The sequence below is a fragment of the Lycium ferocissimum genome, chromosome 7, assembly GCF_029784015.1.
Source record: "Lycium ferocissimum isolate CSIRO_LF1 chromosome 7, AGI_CSIRO_Lferr_CH_V1, whole genome shotgun sequence".
Taxonomy (NCBI): Eukaryota; Viridiplantae; Streptophyta; class Magnoliopsida; order Solanales; family Solanaceae; genus Lycium; species Lycium ferocissimum.
In genome coordinates, this window is record NC_081348.1 from 4,059,605 (window position 1) to 4,064,883 (window position 5,279).

Below are 5,279 nucleotides of genomic sequence, written 5' to 3' on the forward strand. Positions count from 1 at the left end.
AGTAAAATGAAGAAGAAGAAGAAGAAGAAGAAGGAAGAAGAAGAAGAAGAAGAAAAAGAGAAAAGGGAAGAAGGAAAAAGGGAAAAACGAAGCAAGAAGGCCAAAAATGGTAGAAACCAGCAGCAAACGAAAATTTGACGCGTTTTTTTTGGCTCAGAGGGCTTTGATATGGGTTGGGTCAAAGTGGTTAAAAATAAAAACTTGGGGGAAAAGTGTAAAAACAAAGCTTGGGGTCAACGTGTTAAAAATATAACTTTGGGGAAATAAAACTCCCTAATCACTAATCCAAAGTTTATCACCCCTACTCAATTAAAAAAACTAGAGTTACCTCAACTCAATTTTAAAACCTATTTGTCACCTATAACTAAAAGGCCCTTCTTTCTTCTTTTTTTTTATTTTTTATTTTTTTATTACTTTTTAATTATTTTTTTTAAATGCATTTTTATTTTTATATTATTTATTTTTTATTTATTTTTTTCTCATTCCCAACCTTTAGTTCTTGTGGTTTCATGTAATTGCTCGTTTTTTTTTTTTTTTACTCATTTAGCAAAACCGTGTTATTATTCTAATTTTTTAAACTGCACCTATTAATATTGGAAAGAATGAGTCATTAACAAACTTGGCATATAACTAGTGACGTTATTAAAGTACGTAGAATTTCGTTGTGAATGAGGTTATAGACTTATATTTTCCCTTTCTTTTGAATTATTTACTTAAGTTACGTTGGAACTTACTTATGTAATGTTAGAATTTGACATAAGAGTATTATGTTAAACTTTTTCTTTTGGATTTTTGAATTTTTTACATTTTTTAATTTTAAGTTATTTGATTTCACATTGTACGTTGTTTATTTTTCACTACGTTTGATGAATTTTTTGTGTCAAACATTTTAATAATGTCAAACATTGACGTTCTCACAAAAAAGTTATTTCTTTTAAGTTTTATAATTAATTAAAATTAAATATTATTAATTTTAAAAATATATCAATTATTTTTTATAATATTAGTTACAAATATATGATTATTAATTAATATATTTAAAAAAAAAAGTGTTATTAAATAACTAATTTAATATCATTTATAAAGGCAAATATTTTTTAAATATTAATTTTAAATTTTTTATAATTAATTTTTTAAAAATCAACCTAACTATGTAACCAAAAGACACTCTTATAATTACACTGTAATTACGTCATGTGAATAAACGGGTCGTTATAATTACAATGCATTGTAATTAGAATAGTAATTACTACCCTAGTAGTGCAATTCAATTACCAGGTGGCTTCCCAAACAGGCCCTTGATGTATGTTTTATTTTAAGTTTCTAACCATTCGAAATTTACAATTTACTCCTTAATTGTCGTTGAATATTCAACCCCGCCGCTTCTTCTTCCTCAAAGTAAAAAAGTGACGATACAGATGGATTTTCAAAGTCATCCAAAGGACTTCATGACAAACATACCAAGTTGCAGCACAAGCAACATTGCGAGTACTAGACACCGGGTGGAATTAACTCGTAATAATTCGATTCAACTGGATATTTTCCAAGGTTATACTCTTTCTTTGCAGCTTCATCCTCTTGTATTTTGAGTTGTCCATTGTATTCATATTACTGCAGGGGCGGACCCACATAAAGCACTGTGAGTGCTCGAGCATCCATTGACCTCGTCCGAGCTTATATATATAATCCTAGAAAAATGATATATAGAATCTCTAAGGACCCATTGCACAAAAACACGTGTGGGTGCTGTGGCGTAGGAGCGGAAATCAAAGTTGTTTCTTACCTGAGATTGGGGCTCGAACCTCTCTTAGTGCACTTTCTTTTGGCAGAAACTCTGCTGGTTCTTAAGCATATTCTCTTTAGCTGTGCAGGTTCTTATTTCTCTAGCTTGCTTCTTAATTTTTTCTTCTTTTTTCTTTTTGTGCAGATTCTTCTTTTAAACTTTTTAAGTAAAATTAGTAATGCTAATGCTAACAGAATATTAATTAATTTGACTTGGCCCATGTACGGCAGAAGCGCCATACAAGCATAACAAAAGTTTATAAGTGAAGAGAGAATTGAGCAATGGACCTCCACGATGTTCTAAACCTGCTGAACCACTTGGTCGTAGGATTGTGTCGATTTAAGTGAATTCAACTTACGCAGATAATTGGTGCTTCACTTTTTAAATGATACTGCATTGTGCATTACACGATATAATTTTTTAATCATGACGTATTCAGTTGACCCCTTTACTATATGTGAGCTCGCCCTAGGTATATATCAAAGTTCCTTAGCGTTCTCTTCATTGTCCTAACGTGAACACAATAGTTTTTCTATTCCTGCGATTTGCCTTTTTGACGATCATCCTTTGTCATTAAAGGCAAGCACCCACGACCTTAAAATCCTGGATCCGCCACTGCCTAAACAAGTACATTCAACCTTTCATCTTAATTCATAATTTGGTGACTGCAAAGTGTATTCGTATGGTGGTAAATACTTATGTCTACGCTTAGTGTTTATATCAAATCAAATAATGTAACTTTTAGCATTTAAATATTAAATTGAAAATTACACAATACATAATCATGGCTAAGTGGAGGCCGGACGGATCGATGTAGCGCGTAGCTTATGGGTTCATCGAATTAAAAGAAATTCAACTCGAACTCTATATATGCGTTAAAAGTCCACAAAAAAGTATAAATAATAAATTTTGTACTTAATAAATCGAATAGGCTGTGGTAGAATTCCATACTCAATGTGTCGAACCCATAATGTTGAAATCTCGAATCCGCTTATGATTAAGTAAGAAATAGATACAAAAAACACGTGATATATTGCATTTATTGATTTAACATGATTTTACATAGGATGGATACAACTGGATAAAGGTGAAGCTGAGGTAGTAGCAGTTCTTAGAACAACAATTATATATGGGTGATCTATCAACTGGGATACTGTTATGAATTAGCCCTTTCTTGTGTTACTAGATGGCTGGCACGGGCCCAATCACAAGAATTTGCAAGAGGAAAAACAAAAATAACTCTCTTGGGTTAAATAGTGATCCGTAGCAAAAATGTCGCAAGCATAGAGCAATATATTTATTGGAAACAGACTACAATTGTTTCATCGAGTCCTTCATCAACATAGTCAAATTGCAAAAACTGTCTACACTTTATAACTTTCATTATACAGGCTACGAATTACTTGATATCGAAATCAGTACATCTCGAACTTTACCAAAGTGAACACATTGGGCCTCTTCCACCCACGAAATTTCGGATTTGTTAATGCTTAAAAAAATGAGCTTAAATGCACACATGATTTAATTCAGCCAGCATCTTTCTCCCAAATTCTTCATCTGTCATCCAAGCTTGCTACTCCTCTGTTTCAACAATGCACAGTTTCAAGAAAACGCAGCGCATAGGAATAATTCCAGAAAGAGGTCTAACCAAAGTCGATTGCCTCTGACAACGTGTGGCATTGTATACTTAATCCAGAGCTCCTTGTTCATGAACTCCCGCTACATCTTCAATGCTGTAGATTTCTGCATCTCCAAGATGGCATATATGCTGCACCGTAAACTTGTCTATATTGCAGAAAGATGTAGGGAAAGGTGAGCGGGAAACACCTCCAGATCACGATAGAGGAATAAAGTAAAATTGAAATCTACGTTTGTGCAAATCTAGTATTAGCTTATAGGATATTCAAGAGCGAACAAAGAAGAGAGAGCGGAAAAGAGAGAGCTTAATTTCCATTTTGAAATTCTAATACATCTGCAGACCAAGTTTCCAGAGAGTGCATAACATACCCGGTATAAAATTTTACAAAAACCTGCAAGCAGTCGTAAAGCAACGAAAAAGATCAAACCTTCCAGGTCTCCACAGACAAAGTCATGATTTGAAGTCTTCTTAAGCTTTCACATATATATATATATCTGAATCGCACTGTCAAAAAACAGCACTATCAAAACTTTACAACTGAAGAAAAAACAGAAATAATAGTCCCATTAATCAAACAAGAAAATTACAAGTGTTCGCACCAACAATTAAGTATAATTTTCAAAGCTTACATAGAGCAACATGTTTGTTCAGTCGGGGGGGGGGGGGGGTGGGTGTGGGGGAAAAGATAAAGGAAACTAAAAGGCATCAGATTTCAACATTGTTCCATTAAATTAAAATCACTCGGTTGATATGAACCCCGTCTTGATCCGTAGGATCTTCCCAACAGTTTGAGATTCTTCACCTATCTCATCAGTCAACCATAGTTATAATTGCTAAGCACGGGCAACCTATAGGTTGTCGTGAAATATAACGCGAGTGATTATTAGAGTAGTAGTATAGCTTGAACTACAAGCTAACACCGTCCAAAGTATATCTGTAATTCTAATTAAACAAAATAAAGGATAATAATTATTCATAATACAAGTTGTAAACTAATTACTGTACAACATCGACCAAACACTATTTTATCAACGGCAAACTAAAAGAAAGCTCTAACAAAAGAACCAAAAACCAACAAAAGAGCAAAAAACCACCTTTTACACAAATCAGACGGAACTCTAATATAGCGACAGCACCTTCAACTGCAGAGGCGAACAAGAATTTCGACGTAATAGTTTCATTGTAATAATTCTCATAAACTTGTTGGGTTAAGCAAACGTTGGATTTCTAATATATAGAAGTGGCACGACCTGAAGCTATGCATCTCCTATGTTCTTTCTTCGACCTAAACAAAAAGAACCAAAACAACTTAAATTTTCCCTTCAAACATCTGCACAGGGAATAGAAAGATAAAACAAATTGAATTGAAAAATAATCCGACAGAAACTACAACGTAAGCATAATCAAACCAAATATAATCATTATGAAGCAACTACGGACGTAAATTGAGAACTATAGGGAAATATATAGACACATAAAGAGGAAGAGACGATGGGGCAAAGATGAAATTTGATGAAAACATGAGAAATGTGTATAAGTCACCGTTCAATATCAACCAACCTCTCGGTAATGTGTATAAGTCACCGTTTCACGCTTACTTGCAGGGCGGCCCTGCGGAAAGGGAACCAAAAAATTAACAAGAAAAACAGTAGGCTAGCTACATGTGAAACAGTTTTGATATATAGCAAGAAAGCGGCTGCTTCATTCAAGCAGGTAAAGAGCAAAAACTCTTCACAAGTCAAATTTTGTCTTTGCCAAAGTCTTATTGTTTAAGAGAAAACAAAAGGCTACCAGGCCATCAAAGATGAAAGAGATGAAGCACAAGATGATAAGGAAATAACCATGGGAAAATCCAGA